This window comes from Corvus kubaryi, unplaced genomic scaffold (assembly GCF_017639235.1).
Source record: "Corvus kubaryi isolate FWS band 111438036 unplaced genomic scaffold, C.kubaryi_AGA036_p1.0 69, whole genome shotgun sequence".
Taxonomy (NCBI): domain Eukaryota; kingdom Metazoa; phylum Chordata; class Aves; order Passeriformes; family Corvidae; genus Corvus; species Corvus kubaryi.
This window is the reverse complement of record NW_024582057.1, coordinates 7,844,199-7,867,792: the sequence shown is the minus strand read 5'-3', so window position 1 is coordinate 7,867,792 and position 23,594 is coordinate 7,844,199. Positions and strand designations below refer to the sequence as shown.

At 38.2% G+C, this 23,594-nt stretch overlaps 1 long non-coding RNA gene across 1 annotated transcript; it reads right to left on the bottom strand.

The window, feature by feature from the left end:
• Positions 1 to 239: 239 nt before the first annotated feature.
• Positions 240 to 11,391, bottom strand: LOC121674670. The gene is made up of 3 exons (XR_006019756.1): positions 11,245 to 11,391; positions 4,161 to 7,004; positions 240 to 4,058 (listed from the first exon to the last, which is right to left on the bottom strand). It is a non-coding gene; the product is annotated as an uncharacterized LOC121674670 (long non-coding RNA).
• Positions 11,392 to 23,594: the final 12,203 nt, after the last annotated feature.

Sequence of the window (23,594 nt, the reverse complement as noted above, 5' to 3'; positions counted from 1 at the left end):
ACTACTCATGTTGATTCACCGGTGGCGTCAAACTAAGCTGAAAGATCAGAAGCTGTTGCCACCTCCTTATGAGTCACAGAATCATAGAATGGTTTGGGTTAGAAGGGACATTAAAGGTCATCTAGTTCCAACCGCCCCACTGCCACAGGCAGGGACACCTTCCACTAGACCAGGTTTCTCAGAGCCCCATCCTACCTAGCCTTGAACACTTCCAGAGTTGGGGCATCCACAACTTCTCTGGAAAACCTGTGCCAGTGCCTCACAACCCTCACAGTAAAGAATTTCTTCCTGATATCTAATCTAAACCTCCTCTCTCTGTTTGAAGCCATTTTCCTTGTCCAGTCACTACATGCCCTTGCAAAAACTCTCTCCCCATCTTTCTTGTAGGCTCTCTTCAGCTACTGGCAGGCAGCAATTAGGTCACGCTAGTCTGTACCAACCCTTCTTCAGCAGGTCCTGTTGAGGGACATACAGCAGGAATAGGTACAGAGAATAGGCAGCAAAAGAACCTCTGAGCCTGACAATCTTGTAGCACAGCAGCTCTGGTTTCAATTTGCCCTAACCTTCACCTATAAACCATTGTAAATATGAGGATGGGGGAGATGTTACACAGCCTTTGCAGCTCTCCTTGCATGTGAAGCGGCATCCTCCAGCAAAGAGCAGGCAGGCAGCTGGGAGCTGTAAGTACTTCAGGCACTCTCATTTAATCTGCTATTACATGTGAGCTGACATTCTGAGCTCACTGAAATCACTCCACACATAATGCATTCCTAAGCTTTCCAGAGAGCTGTAGTCTCTTCACTATTATCACATCTTCTGTTTCTTGCTGTCTTTAGGAAAGGGGAAGAATGAAATAAAACGATGCCCGCCTATAGGCTAGAAGCCGATTGACTTTCAGTCATTTTAATAGTCAATTACAGTCGAGAATATTTAGTTTTTCCCTTCTCCATATCCTCACATAAAGATTTGCCCTGCCACAAATCATTCACTGTGGACTTAGAGAAACTGCACACATGACTCCCAGCTTAGCAATTAATGTCACATAATAAGCCATCTATAGCCTTTTCTTAAATGAATATTCAGGTAACAGAGAAAAAGTGAGCCCTGTTAGTACGTCTTCAGGTCTGTTTCAGGGCTTGTGAGATAGATTATGTGTAGAAAGGCTTGTGAATTGAATATGAACCAGTTGTCACATGAATAACGATATCAGACTTCAGCTTTTGTAAACAAAACCGTATCAGTGGATTCTGCTTTGATTTTATTGTAATTGGTTTTAAAAAAACTCTGTAACTGCTTAGCATCTGGTGGCAGAACTGAAATATATTGATGTTAATAATGAAGTAAACCACTCACTGCCAGATCCAGACGAACCATACTGCATCTCACTCCAGTGGAGTCACTCTAGGAACAAGGTGCTATTTAAACATAATAGGAGTCTAAGCATCTTGTCCGAAGTATTTAAAACTTGTATTCATAGGTGACAGTCCCCAGAAAATCTCAGGTATAAAAGATTTGTGTAGTAAAACCCAAGTTTACGCATAAATAAATTTTGTTCTGGCAGATGTGAAGAAGAAAAAATGTCCCTCTATGGAAAATTTTTTTTTCAAATCCAAATTACATGTTACATTAAAACAACCCTTGAACCCCCATCTGAAAAAAGCTAGTTAATAAAATTGCACACCACTTCCTGATAGTTGCTTTGATTTGTTTGCACTTTATTTTTTATAGTGTCTTTCTTAATAATGTGAAGAACTAATCAACTCTCCCTAATTCAAGAAATACCTCTATTCCTCAAACTTCTGCTTCCTTTGGAAGCTTCAACAATTACCAATGAGTACCAATTAACTGCAGAAGAAATAACAGAACAAACTACATCCTGATGAGTAAAAGGGTCATTCCTATTCATCTTGATAATTTCCAGTGCTATGCAAATAGCAACAGACATTATCACGATTCATATGGAAGAAGTTATCAGCTGAACGCTACTCCAGAGAAATTCTTCCTAAATATAAGTAACATGATTAAAGGTTATGAACCACAGAAATATGAAGAAATTTAGTTTCTGATTCTGTAGTGAACACTTCCTCTAGAATATTGCAAGTACACATATGCATCAATACAAATACCTGATGTGATCAGACGAGTCTAGCAATGTAGAGATAAGCCTTTATTCATTATCTTATTTCCTTATGGCACTGCTGGCTTCAGTCCAGCTGAGGTTAAAGATGTGGGCATTTTTCAGCACATCTACAGCTCCATTGTAGCTCTTTGAGGGTAAATTACAACTTGTAGTTATTTTTCCTCTTGTACTGTAAATAGTATTCTAGTAATGTGAAAGCAAATGATTTGTACACAAGGTTTGTGTGTTTCTTGTTTTAGTGCACCATACTATTAAATATCAGCACAGAAGGCTCTTTCTTTCACTTTCCACCTCTGCAATTGATGCCTGTGTGATTTTGAATGAGCCTTGATGGGGGACACAATATGAAGTAGTTAGCACATTGTAAATTGAAGTTCCAGCTGTATTTTACAGCAAAATCCTTGTATAGATAGGACTCCAGTGGCTCTTTGAAGAGGTAGTAACGCTCAACATCTGTGATTTGAAAATCTACTAAAAATACAGAATGAGACAATGTGACCACCCAACAGAATGCCCTGCCTGTTGGTCAGAGATCAGGGTTCATGATCTGAATGCCAGTGTCAAATGAGACTGAGATGTTGACCAACTGCACAGTAATTTTAATCTTTGAACCATAATAATTTCCTAACATTAATACATATGCTAGGCCTCCTTGAAAGCATCTCTTCCCTTGACTTCTTTTAGTTGTTTAATGTGCTCAGTGATAGAGTGGTCATGTAAATAATATTCTAGAGATACTAGTATATGCAAATATTGTCATATAAAACATCAGCATTTTCAGAGACAGAATCTGGTACACTTAGACCTCATCTGATTAGGAAATGTATGTTGTATGTTGCGAATCATTGCTTGCATCTGCAGTTCAGATTCTCCTTATGCCTTAACATAATCTGGTAGCAACATTCTATCTTCAAGCAATCTGGAAGTATTTTAGGAAGATCCCAGCATAAAATGTGGTTGTCAAATGGTAGGATTTTCATCAGTTTGCTGTCAATAAGGTCTGTGTTTTCTGCTGTCAAAATGCCAGAGTAACAGGGCTGACCATATAACATGTCAGAATATTAGGCAAGTTGAACTAAACAGAGGGCTAAAGGGAGAGTTTCAAATACAACAGAAGGTCGGGCAAGGTTTTGATATCCACGACCCTTTTGTCTCCAGACTTTTCAGAATAAAAATGTGGTAAGACATTATTAGTCAATGGGACAAAAATGCTGGGTGTGATTATCTTGTTAAATTGGCTAATGTAACATGAGGTGAGGGGGCCAAAATTGGAAAACTACACTCTCTTCTGAGTAGCAAAGTGGTAGCAAATGTTTGAAGATTGTGCATGGTAGTCACAACAATTTGTCAATAGGTTGGGGCAGGTCTTGACATTGACAGCAAGTGTTATCAGACAGACAGGGAAAGTCAGAGACCTACTAAGAGAAACTATGAGATAGACAAGATATGGACTGTATTCTATTGAGAAACTAAACTTGAATTACAGGAGAAATTACAATAGCAAAGCATTCATCTGCAACTGCCAGTTATGAGTGTTACTGCTGAATCATGTTTCAAGTTATGCTCAAGGTCAGAAAAGTCGTAAGAATTAATACCCAGACTATTTACAAGCTCAAGTGTCAGGGAGATCATCAATGTATATATTTAAAAGAGCTGACACTATTTCATAGCTTAGAAGTAGTTCTTTGAGTTTAAGGTTTGCTGAGTACCATTCATGAAGACTTCTGAGCAGTAGTTAAACAAACAAGCTAGATTTAACTCGATTGCCATTTCACTGGAGAACCAGTAAGCTGTGCCAAGCTGGTAGGTAGAAGTCAGCTGCAGGACAGTATCAAATTTTACCTTTTTCCTTAGTTTTCACTGTGGGCTATCAAGAGAAGATCGTACATGCCCCAATCATAGTGAAAATCCTCAATCTCTGCAATGAGAAAGATGAATATTGTCAGCAAGATCCACTGAAGGATGAGATATCCTCATGCTTTGTAGCATGCAATGAGCAATATGGCAGCATGGTAATTACCTCTCTGGCATAGATGCCACCTGGTTTTTGCAGGCTGGTCTGAGTGTACGGATCAAGATATTTGAGGAATTGCCCTGCAGAAGTATCAGTTTTTGAGCTCTTGCATGCCTTCTCAAATCTACTAATCAAGATACATTATTGAATATTAATGTATGCAGCATTAACATATGAACTAATTACATGGATCTTAAACAGTGATTTAGAGGAGACACCAGTAATCCCAGCTTTATCTGTGGCCTCTTGGCGACCATCCACTCAGAGCCCTCCACAGGGCTTGTAGAGCATTTCTGGTTACCAATGTCCCACCAGGAAAACCTTAATGTGTTAGTTTTATTAAAATAAATATCAGGAATATGGACAGAGAGTTGAAAATAAACAAAATACCAGGGCCAGCATTCATTTAAATTATATATACTTTTCCCCAAATGAAAGAGGTAGCACTCACCACCTATTTAAGACACTTACTAACTGCATAAGCAATAGGGCTAGTTTAACTTTGACCGTGAATTTCCTTTGGAAACTGGATGCTGATACGTTTTAAGTTCCTTTGTTCCCCTCTGAATGGCCCTGTAGAGGGAGTGCTTCCAATTTAAAGAGGTGATCGGTTCTTTCAGTTTATTCTAATTTATTTTATAAACAGAGAATAAAGTGAAGATTAGACTGATCTGGGATTGTACCAAGTAAGAGGATACTATTTGCATGCAAAAGGAGTTTTATGTTCTGAGCTATTGTCTTCAGTCCACTTGTTCATCAAGAATACAGTCCTGACAGACTGAGGGAAAAGAAACACTCCTGAATAGTTCCTTGAAAGAGGGTAAAAAAAAGTAGAAGGGGATTATACTTGTAACTATTTCACATATATGACCACGTTTTAGGGATTTTTCAGCCCATGCTCAGGTACTTCTGAGTGGTCCAACAAAGGCAACTAAAACTTGCAAGTCTGTTGTCAGTCAGTTTGAATTCACTCTTCAGGGATCTTCACTTCCATGAGAAAATATTGATGAGTCAAAAACCAGACAAAACTTGTCAACTACTGGACTAAAATTTTCAATGTACAGCTAGGTCAGTCAATCAAAACCTTCTGTTTAGAGAAAAATGGTTTCATAGGGACTCTGGAGCGTAGATGGGATGTTAATATTAATCCATGATGGCTGTCTGAACTTTTTAGAAAATAAATCTAACCTGATTAACCTAAGATCTACCACTCATGACATCATCAAACATCTTATCAAATAGTTTTATATGAGGAATACAGGCAAATATCTGCTGTAGTTCTGCACAGCTTTTTCCACTTTAAGTGCAGATTTAAAGGCTCTTCTTCCAGCTGTTTGTAATGTCTCTGTACCTTCTCTAAATAACTACTTACCAGCTCAAAACGGAGAGTTTTCTTGATGATTTTGTGGGCTTCTCAAGGTACAGCAACAGACATAAGGGCTTTGGCACTGCTCTTTGTCTTCAAAGCCTTGTTTATCTCTTCTGATTGAGAAGGATAGATAAACCACACGTATAGCTCTGCTGTGGGAGTTGTTACAAAGCCACCCATTTCCTCTATGCCATGTGGTAAATCATTTTTGTAAAGTGCTAGTCAAAATTTCAGAAACTGATCAGTGGTTACTTTTTTATAGTAATAACTCACCTTTGATCTAATGAAAACAGCATTATTTTCAGACCTATTTGGTTCTCACCTTTACTCTCTACAGAATAATTATTTCTTGCTCAAAGTCCCATGGGACTGAGTTAAAAAAAAAAAAAAAAAAAGAAGCAGCAATCTCAAGTTGGACTGAGAGAAGCCTATATACTTCTTGATAGTGCTAAACTGCTTCTGTAAGATTTAATTGGGAATGTCTCTCTGACAAATGTGGTACAAAGCTTTTCCCTAAATTGCTGACCTGATCCCACTGGACTGCCTCCTGTTTATTGAGGGAGGAACGGTGCCTGATCCTTCTAAACCATCTTTTGCATGTCCTATACAATTACTTTTACTTTAAAGGAAAAAAAGCTCATGTTGCCAGAAGATTTATGTCTCAAAAAGAAAGTGTTAGTCTCCCTCTTTCTACATGCTGAGTTATTCTGAAAAAGAAAAAATTGCAGGATCTTTGATGCAGAGTAAGAGATTGTACTTGGCTTAATTTCATTATTAGGTATAAAGTCCATTTTGTATTCAGAAATGGTGCAGAGGAAGCTAACTGCAAATAGGTAGAAATGAGAGGTGGGGAGAAAATAAGTTGTTTTTAAGAGAACATGAACATTCTCAGATAAAACATTTAATGGCTTAAAAATATTGTTTTGAACAAGACTTTAGCTTATAAAATCCTCTTGTGAGAGGCAGGTGAACTGAAAACCTTCTCCAATAGATCAAAACTAGCACTGCATTATTCAGACATAAATTTCCTTACGAGTTTTCATTTTACACAAATAGTCTGGATGTTTCCAGATTTGCAGTAGAGCCCAGTTCTAGAAAAGAGGTTAAGATGCAGTGATATTGCTACAAGCTATAGGACAGGCTGTGAGTAATGTGCAGCTGAATTTAGAATATCATCAGTTGGAATTCCGCCTCAATTTTCTGCTAAATATTGCCAGTCCAGGGATGAAAATTAGACAGGACTGGTGGAACAGTTAGGCTTTCGAATACCACTTTACTACCAGGAATTGTAAGAGGAAGAAGGGAGAACACAGGCAAAACAAGTGTATTCGTGCTGTGGATACACTGGCCCGCTAGCAGCAGCTGCTGAAACTGGTCCTTGTTTTCTCTGTCTGGAACGAAGAGCAAAGATCAAAGTTTAATCGAAGTGAGCTCCTTTTCCATTTGCTCTTCCACCTGCTCCCTCTGCTGGTAAAGGCGACCTAAAGAAAGGAAAATGAGAGTTTAAAAGGAAGACAAAATGGTGGGCTTACCCTTTGCATTTTGACAGCGAACTGAGAATTGAATTTTAGTAACCCATCTTTTAAAATACTTCATGTCATCTTGTTTTCGTTGTCTTTGCAGGCCGGGGTTGTCTGTTGTAGTTATACTGGAATTCTTTCAAACCTTTTCATAAAACAAAACATCCTGTTGTCCTTTTTAGGTTTAAAAGTTTCCAGAACAAAAATAGTGTCAAGCAGTTTCTGACTTCAGTGATAGTTTTCATGTGTTGAATTTTGTCCTCTTTTCCATCATGTTCTTAAAGCACATAATGGAAAATTACCACCACTTGTTTTTATATATCATAACTAAATCTTCCAGGTTTTTTTAAGGATGAAATTCTCTCAATTTTAAATCTTAAAACCAAATCAAGGTATTTGGTGCATAGGAACAGTGACTGTCCTCTTTTCTAAAGGTAAATTTTCACAATACAGCTGTCACAAAATGTATCAGTCTTGTTCGCCCCTTTCTCTCCAACACCCTCTTTACTGCATGTCTCGTTCCCTCCTTCGCTCTTGCTCTGGCGTTCCTCCAGATGGAGACTGAGCCAATTCATCTCTCTAACCAATCAAGAATTTTGTTTTGGGTTTTGCTAGCTTCATTTTATCCCATTTTAATGAGGTGGATGAGCTGAGCACAAGGTCAGAAAACAGCCAGATTCAGCTCCTGCGATGGGGCAGTGTCATGCAACGAACCAATAGATCTGCTCTAGAAACATTGTGCAACTTTCATGCCAAATTCTGGTGGAAAGAGACAGTAAATATTGCTGGTGGATAAAACTCTTTCAAGACTCTTCATGTGAGCAACTGCTCCTTTAATAGGCTTGGATGAAAGGTAAAACCCTTGAAATATTTGCCAGTTGCTAGTTGCCAGTGGCATTAGCTAATGAGAAACCTGACAAAAGGCAAAAAGATCTCTTGCCCTCCCTCACTACCTCCTTCTCCTAGAGTATGTCAGGCTACATGTCAGGCTACATGTTAAAGGTTCACTACTGTTGTTACAGTGCTCTCCCTAATCACCAGCTAACACCACAGCGCTTTTTTTTATGCATTCCTCTGAAAGATCACAATTCTCAAGCTGTTTCTCCCTGATCTTCCCCCAGTTTCATTCTGTCTCAACTGTACTCTTTCTGGTGCTGTTTCTGAAGTCTGTGATGCTTCTTTTCACAAGCAGGTTCTATTTTCAGCCTCCCTTGTTCTCAATGACCAACCATGCATGCTCACTTTATTTAACACTTTTTTGCCTCAGTGACATCTTCAGATATTTTGTCAAAGTCATTTTTGTCATGAAGTAATAAGAGAGGGTCAGACGCTCCTTGTTCAGCTATCTTGATCACAAGGGTCTGAATAACAGCCTCTCTTTTTTTGTGCTGGATTGGACAAATAAGGAACATCCTTAGTACTCTTAATGGGAAAGGCTAGTGCTGCAGAAAAGCATTTGATGGGTGAAAGACGAATAGCATACGATTCAGCTGTAGGGATTTGTATGGATTTTAGGACACAGAGAAGGCAGGCCTTGAGCTCTGCAGTTACTGTCTGCTTTCTGTCAATTTCTATTCACTTTCTGAGAATCATGTTAATCTTCAACACAATAACTAGGTGGGCATGGAGGATACTGGAGAGTTTTATATACAGCAAAGAACAGAGCATAGGGAGACTGCTTTTAAAATTTACTTTCTGCAGACATTATATCACCTAAATGTTCTTAGACAGCAAACATAAAAAGACACGAGAACAATCAAAGTTAATTCTCTTTCACATTTAAAAAAAATGACTCATGGAAAATATTTTCTGTGTGGAATAGAAAGCTGTCTCTGGAAAAACAATTTTGTACTGTGAGGAGCCTTGTACAGGATGTGCCTTATTATGGATAAAACTGTCATCCTACATGTTGCCACCTGTGTTAGACACATCCATGATTTTGCGATAATTGGCACCAACCATTTTGAACCATCCTCTAAATTTACATTCGTTTTCTACCTCTTTTGTTTATGAATAAATGTCCATATTCTTACATGGAACCAGAACAGACTAGTAAGGCAAAGAGTTACTCTATCACCTAATTTTGGCTATTTTCATCAGTTTTGGGTGTTTTTTTAGGATTCCCAATTGACTATATATCTTCATTTCATCAGCAACAGCGGATGTTAATTGTATTGGGTTTCTTTACCCTAAATCTTCTTCTGTCTTTAGACTTCCTATGTGAACGTCTTACAGTGTATATGCTACCTCTGTCTCCATAAATTCAGTAAAAATGGGATTTCTTTTTTGGTTTTACCTGTGCAGTTTCCCCATATTCTGTTGCTATGTGTTTATAATTTCCACCTTCTTGTTGTTCCAGCTGCATTTTTGCTGTACACACCATACAGCAACTCCTAATTGGTAGATGTTTTCTAATGTTGAATTCATGGTGATCAGGAAAATGAAAGGATGAACTTGCCAAAATTATGACCATCTGAGAAGTGATTAAACAGGAAACTCCCCTGCATTTTGATTGACAGGAAATGAGTGGGTGTCAGCCTAGTGAGTTGTTCCATATGAATCAAGGTATAATGGGTCTTTTTTCAGGTGCCTTAAAGGAGGACTCAGATTCATCCTTTAGGTCTTGTCTGTCAGCAATTTAGAGGAAAGTAAGCTCACTCTTATGCATTCCTAGCCATTCAGTAGAAGATGACTTAAGCGTGAAGCAAATTGATGAAAAAAGAGGAAGGGATTTTTTGTGGTCCGTAATACTTCTGCTGCCCAGCTGCAGTCTCTGCTGATCAACTGTCCTTTCCTCTAATTGTCTGATGCAATAGCCTCTTGTCCTAAATTTCTTTTGTAGCTCATCTCTTTCAAACCTACAGTCTATAGCTGACCTACTTCTCCTTTTTCAATCTCAGGTGGAGAATATTTTCTTTCAGTAATATTTTTTTTGAGGTCTTAAATAATGCAACAAATTTTTCCTACATCTGAGATTTACCTTTATAGTAATTTTTTCCCTCTCACAATGCAGGACCTGATTGATTAATTTGGTTGCTTTGTGAATTATCTTAACAGCTAATCTTTAAGGATTTCCCTGACAAACTGTCTCTGTCATTTAAAACAAAACATGCCTTCTTAAATACCACAGCAATCTAAAGAAGTCCCCATGGAGGACATTTGTGTAGGATAGATCCCCTTATCTTATTCTTGAATGACTGTCATCAGCATGGATGAATGCAAGATATAACCATACAAACTTAGGCGTGAAGAGAGAATCCATGAACAATCCAAAGATTGCTGGAAATGAATACATAATTAGTAAGTGGTTAGCTGTTCAGGTCAGTCTATCCTGACCTGAGTATCATATGTAATGACTTATGGACTTTTCCTTTTATACATCATCACTGGGTTTAAAGGCTCCGTTTCTTTATCTTTCAAGCACCTTCTTTAAACACAGCAATTATTTTTATGAGTTACACAGAGAAGAGATAGTAAATGAAATAAAACATGAAATAAAGCACATGTTGACTATGTTATCAATATCAAATTGATCTACACATTTAGATTGACACAAAGAAAATACTTGTCACTAAAATTCAGATTGTAAAGCTGGATATAATTTCTTTTCATATTTCCATCATTAGCAATGAATACAGGAATCTAACTGCAGCTTCCACAGTCCAGTCAAACGAGAAGAACACATATTTGGTTTTATTTAGCATTCTATATGTTTAAATGCTACAGCTTTAAAATGAGGTGCTCCTATCTACTGTTTTTCATCCACATTTAACTAGATGTAATTTTTGAAAAAGAGTATTTCTTCTGTTGTGTATAAAAAGCATGCACATTGTGAAATCACTCTCCCTCTGAAATACAGATGGAGACAACCTAAATAGTGGGATAAGTGACAGAAGTTCCAACATCAGCAGTTAGCAGAAGACCTGGACAGTGCATTATAAGCAGTGCATTTACAATGGAATTGTGATCGGGATGAGACACATGTTGGCAGGAGTGATTCTCAGTTAACAACAACCCTACAGTATAAAAAGAAGAAAAAAAAAAAGGTTTACCATGGCCCACTTTGGCTTCGTACCTGGAGAAATATCCAAAACATGCTAGTCCAATTCTGTTGTCACATGGTAGGAATAGGTGTGCTCTTATGAAAATGGCCTACATGCCGGTAGGCCCCAGTAGACAGTGATTTATGTCTGAGTTTTACCTGAATGTGAGCTGGATATTTTAGTAAAAGCAGTCAACTCATGTCTTTGAAGGCAAGATTTCCCAGGCTGTACAGAGAAGAACTGGTTCTACTGGTTCCTGCTGGCTGGTGCTCTCAGCTCCACCACACCCATTCCAGGCTCTCTGCACCTCTGAAACATACAAACAGAGATGTTATCTGCTAAAATATTTTCAAAACCACTGGATTTTGGTCCTTTGAGTCACTGTTTTTTATTACTGGGAAAGTCAGATTATTTGGACAGTTATTGCTATGTGCAGAAATGTTCACAATCTCAAAATGACCTCATCTCTTTTTAGTGCAGTGATTGCTTTCTCTGAAAATATGGATACATTTTTAAAGCATAATATTCATCTCAAATTTTAAAATTCAGCCTTGAATCACTGAGCAGAAGCAGTGCACTAAAGGATTTGGTCACAGCCTGCCAAATTTTGTTACGCAAAGTACAAATTCACTTAAACACATTTTGATACAAGCTGCTCTCTTGATCAGTCATGGTGATTCATTGTATGGACTTTTACTGCTCATCAACTGCAGATGTAATCCAAGAAAGAGTAGATATGATAGGTTATAAACTGATTTAAAAATATTTACTATAAAAGGCAAATCATCATCAAGTGGTTACTGATAAAATCTGCACATTTCTGAAGTTGTGGGGGAGTGCTGAATTATAATAAAGAGAGAACATCAAGAGAGTGACATGAATTATTTGGTAACCATCTTCAAGCAAACAAAATGTGTTTCAGTACAGACATCTTAAAGGATATAGGCCACCCTTACAGAAGGTGGGACTGTAGTATGGAAAGTAATGACTGAAAAGATTATGTGTTGGAAGCAATACTAAACTGAAAAAAATCTCAGTAGTATGATGCAGTGGCTAATGGAGTTAGCACTGGTGTAATCATTGATACACTGTCTACCAAAATGCTTTCTATCCAAAATATGCTCTTGAGAAAAATGTTAAATAGTCACTTTGGAAGAGATGCAGATGATTAAAGAAAGAGAAGCATGACTTACAGTGAGAGAAGGAGAAAAAGCTCACTGATGCAGAGGTACATGAAAGATTTGATTGCTGTCTGTGAAAAACATATACTAGAAGGCAGCTCTTATACCTGATAAGCAAAATGTAAGATGATCTGATGTTGAAAGTCACAGCTAGAAATAAAATGAAAATGTCTTGGGATACGAAAAATCAGTACCAGAATGTCTAAGCAAGAATTGTAAGAGATGTGTCACTGGAAGTTTTCAAAGCAAGTATGCTCTTGGATCTGAAGTAATAATTAATTATGAGATTTATAGCCTTTTGTGGCACAGGGAATCAGTAGTGCAATACTGTGTCTTACAGTGCTCCCTCCTGTATTTGAAATCTGTGAAGTTATGTTGTTTGTAGATGGATCTACTCACAGTATGATAAACATTTTGCATAGTGTGATAAATACATCACCAAATATTCATTGAAATAAAAAGTGAGAGGTCTCTAGCCACTTTTCTGCCCTCACCATTAATTCTCTTTGAACTTGAGCATATTGAAAAGTGCTTTGAAAACATGTTTATAAAATTATGACAATACATCTTAAATTACTCATCAATCACTGTCAACATTACTGAAATGAAGATAATTCATACACAGAAAGATTCTCAAATATTTGCCTTCTAATGAAATACTACCCCATAAAAGCATCTTACATAATGCACCAGTGACATTAACCTATGTTTACCCAAAACTTAAAAAGATTAAGCAGTAGCCTAGATGGCAAGGTTACGGTCACAGTATGAGAACCCAAACAACATAAATTCAGCCAGTTAAGCTTGTCATAAAGACCACAGAGATGACGGAAAAGACTATATAGTAAAAAAAATCTGTGGCATGGTCTGATTAATATTTTTGACACAGTGTTCTGTTGAAAAATGAGGCTTTGCTGAAATGAAGTTCTTTGTGAAATCTTTTATATTTGTTATGAACCTGGCATATAGGTGGGCAGCTCTTGCAAAGGTGAAGATTTGGCAACCTTGGAAGCCTGGATCACATTGTATTATCCCTATAAAAGAAGCCAAAAATTTGATAAAAGATGACTGTTCTCAACTGAATACAAATTCACTCCTTATTGACAGAATAAATGTATTCATGTCAATATAGTCTCTATCTCCCTTCATTTTTACATTCTACAGAAATGGGAGAAGAGGAATCACATGAATAACTCTGAGTCTTTTAGTTTGAATGCAACGTTGTATAAAGTGTTAGAAAATATTTAAAAGAAAAAATAATTAAAGCCTTGAAGGCAAGTGCAAAGTGGGATAATCCTGGCTTTATCAAATAAAGATGGTATCAGACTGTAATTTTTTGGGGTAAGATAATTGACCTTTTACACAGGGACAGTGTGATAGCCTGAATTTTCATGTTAAAGCAGCACTTGTTGTAGTGCCAAGGCAAATTATTACTGAAGTGGAAATTATGAGGATTGCCACGAGAGCTGATTAGGTCGATAAGGTGCTGACTAGCATGAGACTTCGATGTATGAAAAGAGAAGTTCTCAAGACAAAGACGGCGATCTGTTGACACTTCCTCACAGAACAGTCTTGAGATTTGTTCTACACTCCTTAATAATTATTGGCTTAAGGACAAGAGGCAGAAATGGTAGGGGTTGAGCAGCACAAAGCCATGCACACATGGGCTTTTAACCCAGCCAGAACTTTGCAGCGGGTGTGCCTGAACATCCTTCTTATAATGAACTCTCCAAAGTAGAAAAAAAAGAGATTTTCATTCTCAAAAGACCAGGTTTAATTTGCATGTACACTAGAACAGTTTGTGTTTTACACAAAGACAGTTCAGTGGCTAGGTGAGCTGGCACAGAAGTAAGAATTTATAAACAACTTGCCTCCTGCCCACAGAAACTTTGTTGTCTGGATCCTTTCTTCTAGTTGTGATTTCAGTCCACTGAGCAGCTTTCTGGGTTGCCAGACCTCTGTGTGGTCCTCTCTTGGAGCATAAGAAAAAGGAATAGAACTCTAGCCTTGGCTCTGCTTCCTGCTCCTTAGAAAGCAGTCTCTCCACCCCTCTGCTGCTCTGTAGGACTTTTTTTGCCTTTTCTTCTACCCACCACACCCTACCTTCATGGAAATGTCTCTCCTCCAGGTATTTGCTTGAAGCTAAGAGCAGTCTCCTCCTCTCCACAAGGCCCATGTGACTCAGTTCTTTCTTTCTTAAAGGAATATAACAGAGCAGCACACACTGCTTAAAAGTACCATCCATCACAGGGAATAAGGTGGAAGAAAAAGGTCTCGGTGTATTGGTTATTGGAGGGCAGCTGTTGACCATTTTGAAGCATCTTTGAAAGGCAGTATTAGGACACCTTGACTCATGTATTTCTAGTAGAGATAGAAATGCAGGAGTTGCATTGTATGAAGCACCAAGAAGACCATTTTTGCAGTATTGCATGCAAGTTTTCATGTGTTCAAGAAGAGATTAAAATTGAATAGTTGCAGAGGAAGCAAGACCAAAAGACTACTAAAAGATTGTAGAACATAATAAGAAAGGAGAAAAGCTGAATAATAACATTGTCATAAAATCAAAGAACTTCAGGCCAAAAATGAGGAAAAAATTCCTAACATGTTGCTAGGGCATAACATGAAGTGACCTTGCAAACAATAGCAAATCATGTTTTAAAAACATGTTTTTTCACCAAGAGGGTGAAAGGCCAATCATGTTTTAAAAACTGAACTTTATAAACATCAATTTATAAAGACTGTATGATGGGAAGAGTAAATTTCTGGGTATGAGTACCCAATGTATTTGTACCTCCAAAAAATCACTGATTTGAGAGAGACTGTCTCACTGTTTGTCTACTCAATCCCTAGACAGTAAAAAAATCACCTTTTGGCTTTCCCTGGTTGCCTGTAGAGATCAGAAAGTTGTGTATTGTTCTCATGTACTCAGCAATAAACCAGACAGATTTAGAGTGAAAGAGGAACATTTCATTTAGGAGAGATTGGCAGGGACCATTAACTTGGGTTTCTTGCCATTCTCTTTTGTGAGGGCCATTCCCTGCATTCCAAGACACTCTAGAAGTTTTGTTTAGGAACTACTCTGCTATTGCAGGATCATAGCACAGTGATGAATATGCTGATTTTTTTTCCTGCAGTACCCTGTAGCTGTGAATTACCCCAAGTCTTACATTTGTCAGAAGGTTTTGAGAAGTGTCTGTGGTGCATTGTATTTACAGAGTGCTGCTGCTGTGGAGTTTTATAAGATATACATGTACTCTATGGCTACTACAGTTGTAGGCGACTGTATGACCCTGAAATACTTGTTCATGGGTGATACTGATTTGGGAACAAGGATGGCTACATGGAGAGAAAAACTAGAGGAACTGATATACTGGCAAGAAATAACATGCTGGTAAGTCTTCCTCATTGGAATTTGAATCAGTGAGATTTCCAAACTATGGGATATATATGGATTCAAATGAACTCAATTGTCCTTTTGTCTGCATGTTTAAAACTAAATGGAAATTTCGTATCTGTGCTTCTGTCTGGAGTGACAGTTGCTTTCAACTTGTCTCTCAGCTAAAACAGAGGCATAGTAATAAAGCAGAGAATGTAAGTCAGAAAGGAGGAGAGTGCTGGAGCCAGAAGCACTTACATTTGGTGTCGTATTGGAAGACAAAAAGAATACATATTTTTACTACAGTATTTTAAAAAGAATTGGGACCATCTGCTATTCTCAGGACACCAATTATTAAAACTTATGAAAAACTGAAAGCATAATGGCTAATAGAGCTGAAATTGTTATAAATCTTATTCATGCTTCTTCCTCTTACTCTGTCTGATGCAAAGAGCTGATCAGCATACAGCAAAAACTATTTCATCAGAATTATAGTAAATTTAAGGATAAAATTGCAGTTCTTGAAAACAGGCTGAAAGACTTGAAGAATTACTTCAGTATAATTTCGTAGTATTAGGCCCACTTGTTCACAAAGTTGCATCTGTTTATCTAGATATATGTTTTAAAACTTAATTAAATTCTTACAAATATCCCATGTGGGTATTCTTGATTAGGTTTTAATCTAACGCAAATTAATCAGAATTTAGTCAGTTCCTTGCAGGGTTTGAGGTTTTCAGCCGTTTGCACAAAGGAATTTGCACCACTGTCACTAAATTAAACCATTGATAGTGGTTCAGTTGGTGCAACATTTATGTAGGGAAAAGCTCTCATTTTATTGATCAGCCTGAACTGCCAAATATAGATCCAAGTCCAAGACTTAATAAAAATGTGAGTGTGCTGAAATAGTGGTCCAGGCCTAGGTACTTTCGTAAAAATTCATTAATTCATTCCCTCTGCTAAGCTCTCCTGTGTATTTTTGCGATCTCCCTCAGTGAAAAATGTGATTCAGTTCAGACCAAATCTATGGGTAATTGTAGTTTAAACAAACACTATAATATTGTGTAATGAGTCTGAAAGTACGTATGCAAAGTGCATGTACAGCCACGCCATTTAAATTAATGGCATGCTGTACATTGCATGGAGACCAGGCTAACAAATCTGACTGCAGGATTTTCACAAATTATAGTGCTGATAAATTTGTATTAACTGGGGTTCATCTAGACAAAAAGCAATATACAGGCAAAACCACATAATCTTCATAAATTTTTTTCTTTCTACCATGATGCACATTCACTTCTGAGCGGAGAAGAAAGCTACTCGGGGTTTATGAACTACTGATATTCATCCGTGGATAATGCTAGAAACAGACTGTTGGCATATTGAAGGGATTTATGTATACTATTATTCAGTATCTTTTCAGTCTGTACCACTCATGACAACCGAAACTCTAAATGCAGTCAGTCACATAAAATGTATCATATTGTTTTTTGTAGCAAATGAAAAGATAAAGCATAGGCAAAAAGACATCATTTACAGGTAAAGAATTACAAGTGTAGTTTTAAATCAAACAGTTAATCAAAATAACTAAAAGCTACCAGAGAAAACAGGAAGAAATTATCAGATATTACACTATTATGAAGCATAAACTTAAAACTAGATGGAATAGAATATTCTGCTGTCCTAGGATATATTCTCACAACTGCATACGACTGAGCAGTAGCTGATGACAGCCAGATGGCACCATCCAGAAAGCTCTTCTCAAAGTAACAGCCAAGGTTAAAAATGGTACTGCATTAGAAGCCAAAAGTTAAAAAAATGTTTCTCATGAACAGTCATAATTTGAAAGTTAGACATTGCAGTTATAACTATGTATATAGGAGTAAGGCTTCCTCTTGGGTTACCTGTGGTCAACTGAAGTTCTACTTCCTCTTTGTAATACATTTCGTATTGTAGCCAGACATTTACTATGCCTGAGCAACCAACTTAATGGTATTTGCCGTAGAGGTATTTGCCTGTAGAGTGATGTAAATATCCTTTTGGACCAGACTCCTCCCAGAAATACTTAAAGCCAGTGGTCTTTAAGTGCTTAAGCTCTTCTGCACAATACACTAGATGCCTGTTTGTATTACTGAACAGCTAAATACCCTTCTAAATCTGTCTTTAAGAGTATCTATTCTGTAGGTATACTCCTTTGATTAACCAGAATCAAGGCTTGATTTCCTTTAAACAAAATCTCAACCTGAAATACATTGCTCTCTCTGTTAGCAGGAGGCCTTCTCCATCATTTTTTTCTTGCAAATGATTCTGAAGCAATTTTCTGCCATATGATACCCCCACCTTTGGCAGTGCTTCGCTGAACTGGCTGGAGCTTGCTGTTGCAAATACGAACATACTGTGGTTTGGGGATGAAGTCTACTGTGTAGACTGTGTCGAATTACTGTTGTCCTACTCTGAAAAATATCTCCTGCTCATATCATCTGATACATGTAGTGATGTAGTGATTTTCTATACAGGGCTCATTTGCTGCTGCTTACAGAAAAACAAAAGCAAAACAGAACAATCACAACAAAACCAAACCAAAAACTTCCTGAGGAAAACTTGATGCTAATTTTGATTATGGACTTTGATTCATCTTGAATGAGTGAATTGCTGGCTGTCATCATCTCCGAACACAGACAACATGGTACAACAACCTCACATCACCATCCTGTAGTTTCATTATCTTGAGCTGTCATTGAAATCAGTTCCTGATGCTTTCTAATTGCTTGTGATTGCATTATATGTCAGCATCATAAGGTAAACTGATGAAATTGTGTCACTCCAAAGAGCATAACCACTGAAAATGTGGAACTGGATTAAAAAATGGCCAGACACATTCACAGGGCAAGGAACATGCTATCTGAATGCAGATTTGACACAGAAAGATCCTAAATGGTTTACAGTCAGAAGGCAGAGGATTGTCATAAGGGGAAGATCACTCTTTACTGTATACTTTACTTATATACTTATAATCTTCTTTTTCTTAGATTTCCACAATTAGGTGACAGTGGCTGCTCCCAAGCACTCTTCCCCTTTCCATTGCAGAGCCCTGTTAAATTAGCAATTTATTTGGGCATTATTTTGGCATAATGTGACCTGAGGTTTCCTTGGAGACCTGAGAGCTTTTCAGGGCTATCAATCTTCAGAAATGGTGTGTCCTTTATATTTTCTTTTTGCTTTCAACAGCTATTTTTTTGCTATGCTTTTCTATTCTTCAGCATCGCTTGCTGCGTCCAAAAGAAGAATGACAAGCAGGATGAGGGAAGTGATTCTACCCCTTTACTCTGCTTTCATGAGACCCTACCTGGAGTACTGCATCCAGCTCTGGGGTCCCCAGCACACGAATGACGTGAATGTGCTGGAGCAATTTCAGAGGAGGGACAGGAAGACAGTCAGAGGGCTGGAGCACCTCTCCTATGAAGACAGGCTGAGAGAGTTGGGGTTGTTCCGCCTGAAGAAGAGAAGGGTCCAGGGTGACTTTTCCTTGTGCCTGTATCACATCACCAACACCCAGCAAAGTGGCTACAGGTTGAAGGGACAGCTTATGCATGGCATTACAGCATGTTCCAGCTGCCCCCACAACTCTGCTACAGTCAAAGAGGGTACTAATCTCACCTTGCAAGCAAAGCAGCCCAGTACATGCCATTTGCAGTACAAAAACAGGCCTTAAACTTGTGCTACATAAAGTCTGTTTCATAGCAAGTCTGGATATTCCTACTTGGGGTGTGAACTACTACTTATATTCTTTTTTCTTCCTTTTCTCTTTGTCAGCTACAGCACTGGGAGATGAAATTAATCTATTTTCAACATCCATAACATCCTTGTCTCCAGGCATGTTTCAGTCTTCTTTCTGTACCTCTCTCCATAAGAAGTCTACTGGATTGTTGTCTCTCTTCCTGCTGGCTTATTTTGCTGCCTCTGTTCCTTTGGCTTGAGCTGGTGCCTGGTGTAGATTATTCTCTTGCAGCAATTTTTTAGGTGAACTGGGCTTGTGCCCCATATACTTCTCCTTTGATAATGGATCATTTAATGCTTTAGAGGGAAAAGTGAATAAACCTTTTAACACTGAAATTCAATGCTTTTGGGGGGTAAAATCTTTCTGTAAGTCAGCAAACACCTATTTCTGGCACCTGCACTATACTGGCCAGCTCTTCATGCAGCCAGGCTTCATGCTCTTCCCATTACTTTTCCCCAGGAAGAGACAAGAAATAAGTACACTGCTTTTTGCTACCATTCACCATGTCTGCAGGTTCTGTTTTTGTACCTGCTGGAAACCCTTCCCTCCTGCAGCCTGAGTGTTTCCTCCCCAGGTGCCAGGCAAGTAGCTACTGGTGAACAGGAGACAGAACAGGAAGGGAAGGTGCCAGTGACATGCACAGGCTGAGCAATCGCAGGATGCTGTGCAGCAACGACCTGACCTCAGGCAGTGGCACTGCCAGAGAGGGAGCACCCAGTGCAACCACTGGGGATCTGACAGGCAGAGGAAGGGGGCAACCAAACATTCCTCCTGCCCCCAGAGGGGCCCGGGTGCCCTCCCACCCAGGGTCAATGTGGATATCTGTACCTAGCTACACGCTCTCCCTTCCTCTCTTCCACAGGCAAGCCTGACTGCTAAGCCCCCTTTCCTTCCTGCTTCATGATGGCTTTATTTCTGGCGTGCAAGTCTGTCCCAATCAGGATGGGCCTAGTCCAAGGAAACAGTTTTACTTACTGGAATTTTTAAAAAGTGTGGGGTAGAACATTGTTACTGAACATTACTACTAATGAAGTGTAAATTCTTGAACAAAAACTATAATTGGGCCTTAAGCCACATAAGTATCAGAGTAAATTCTTACTTAACGCCTTTGGAATCCACTTGTGTTGCCTCTTAACTGCTGCTCCAAACAGGACAGATTAAAGATAATTAGGATAAGGCAGGATAATTAGATATGATGTACTCAGCAGCAAAACTTCTGTAAGAATTTACAGCTGTGTAATCCCAGTTGTGATTTAAATAAGATGGAACAGGATTTTATATCAATGCAAAATTGACACATAAGTCTTCAGTGCTCCATATATCACAAATACGGTCAAAAATGCCAATTCTTTCTGGTGTTTTATATAAGCATTAATAGATGATATTAATTAATTCAAGAACCTAGCAGAGCCTATGAGATGTAAAAAATGTTTATTTTAGCCAAGGGTCAAGTCTGAGTTGCCAAGTTTTAGCTGAGTATTTTTTGTTTAGCCATGGTGATGTCCAGCATCATTTCCCACAGACTTGGTGACAAAACTCCCCTAAGAATATATGTATTTAGTATCTATAATAGTTTTGACATGGCATTGTTGAAAATTAACTTTGTAAATACCTGGAAAATAAGGATTGGAACTGCTTCTGAGTTACAAGTCTCTTGATGCTGAAATGCTCCTGCTACTTAAGTTCTGGAATCTAGAAATATAAATGTGAGATCAAATAAATTGCTCCTACTGATCCATTTAAAAGAATGATGCATCTTTTCTGAATTTATTCATTTGTTGTTACAGCCCAGTAGGAATATTCATTTTTCCTGTTATAGAAATTAGACCTGTTGAGTAAATCAGTCAAAATCAGAATTAGTTTTTGGTCCATAATTACTTCATAAAGATTTATTGTAAGAAAAGCGTAGCCTAGTACTCAGGAAAAACAAAAAAAAAAAAGAAAAAAAGGGAGAGGAAAGTTTGCGTCTAGATCCATCTAGAGCCAGCTGACAGTCTTCTCACAGTTGTCAAGAGCATTGCCTTCCCTTGAGACAGGAGTTATCTTTCGGTGCAAGAGTCATCCATTTTGTTGAGATGATAGTAGAGATCTTAATTACCAAATTAGAGGGGGAAAAAATTAGAGAAATTAAGATCTTCTCACGCTTTCCTTCCCCAGATCAAGGTGTTTTCATTGCTAACCAATGCAGAAATAAATGAAACTCCTTGTTCTGACTTTTGACAAATAGTTTGGATTTATAGTCTGTGCAATCCATTGCTTTTCAGGTGATTTAACTACAAAAATCTTCCTTATGAATCCTAAGACATAAAACTGTCATAGAGGAATTCTCTCTGTCGTTGTATTCATTGCCAAGGTCATGGAAGGCAGGAAAAGTTCTGGACAATTATTTATTGTGAAACATAATCTGAGAGTATGTCTTTCATTTATTAAAAGTATCATTGTAAGTAGTTGTAAAACTAGAGTGAGTTGATTTTGTGAAAAGTATCACGCAAGATTTTTTTCCAAATTCACTTTGCACAAATGTGTCATCCTGATAAAGGAAGTTTCTATTGTGAGCATATTGTCTGAGGCTACTCTGGTCAATGCTTCTGAATAGAGCAAAACCAGTGTTCTCATACTCTTTATTGCATACATTTTCAGACAGCAGAGCCACAGAATAGTATTATTCTTTTCCAGTCCCTTAGCTGTCATAGTAAATCAATTAAGTTGTTATAATTTCACCTCCATGTGGTACTTACAGAGAATTGCCTGAATTCAGAGCCTGTTTTCAATCTGTGGTTCATACAGACATCACAGGAGGGATGCCTGAAAAATGAGTGTAAGTTATTTTTTTTCCTTGTGTAGCTCTATTATATAATACCATTATCCTGGATCTAAAGACAAACTGTTGTTTATCACTGAGGAGAAGGGAACCGAGGAGACTTCAAGTGGCAGTTGTAAAATACGGGATGGAAGATGGGTTCCCAACATACTGAAACAGAAGTGTAAAATTAATAAATAATGAAATGGCTTGGTTCAAATTACAGATGCATTTCATTGCACAACCCAGGACTTTCTCTTCAGAAACACCACTTACTGAGATTCCTCTTTGAGGATGGCGCAGACCATGTCCTGTGCTTTCTCCCTCAGCATTGCTTCTTGCTTTCCAGCTTATTCTCAGTGAGCAATAACCTGTTACTCGATGGAGTGGTCTTGTACCACACGTCTTCTAGTTTCCTCACCACTGTGGTCATCCCAAGTATGTCTTATAAACAAAACAACGTTAGAGCTTGATCTCACTCTTCCTAAGTGGAAACGCTCATGATGGGAGACACACCAGCTAAGTGCAGAAGCAGAGCTGATGTTACTCTCAAGAACCATGATTCATACCTGGCCTGTTTTCTCCCTGTCATGGAGATGCCATTACAACAAGGCTGCATAATATTACCTCTCTTACAGCAAGCCCTGCTGTCATAATGCCATTCATATGCTTGTTTGTAAGATGTGTTTCCCCCTCATGTAGAGAGCAGACTACACCTGCATTTTGGAGTGTTCGTTGTTACATCTGTCTGCTGGAGGATTGTCTGGTTTTAATATGTGATACAGAGACATCGATAACCAGAAGTTCCTAAGTAGTATTATTTTCCAATCTAAGTAACTAATGCTGAATGATTAGGATTGCCAGGCCTATGCTTCACCAAGAAATTTATTTCAAGTCTACCTTGAAGATAAGCTGTACATAGTACTGAACTGCTATGGCAGACTTGAAAAATAAAGGATTCTCTAGGGCAAACCTATGTCAAACTCTCCAGCAGTAATATTTTAGGACAGACTATTTTACTTTTCAAACTTCCTTTTGGACAGAGCAATTTTTCTCAGCAATGTTTCTGCCCACCAATTTTCTAGCAGTAGAATCCTTAAAGCCCTGGCCAGGGTGCGTTGCCTTGGATTCTGGCAAGTTTATTTAAAGTGATTTCCCTCCAGCTTCGTTGGCCCACTATGAAAAAACCTGCAGAATTCAAACCTGGGATGCAAATGACATGAAACACCTTCAGTTTTGAAAAGTGCCAGTGGCTAAACTCACTCTGATTTTTTGAAAAACATACTTTTTAGCCATTTTGCCTGGATTTAAACAGTTTGACGATTCCTGGAACAAAATACCTGCAGTTCCTCTTCATATTAATACTGCTGCATGTG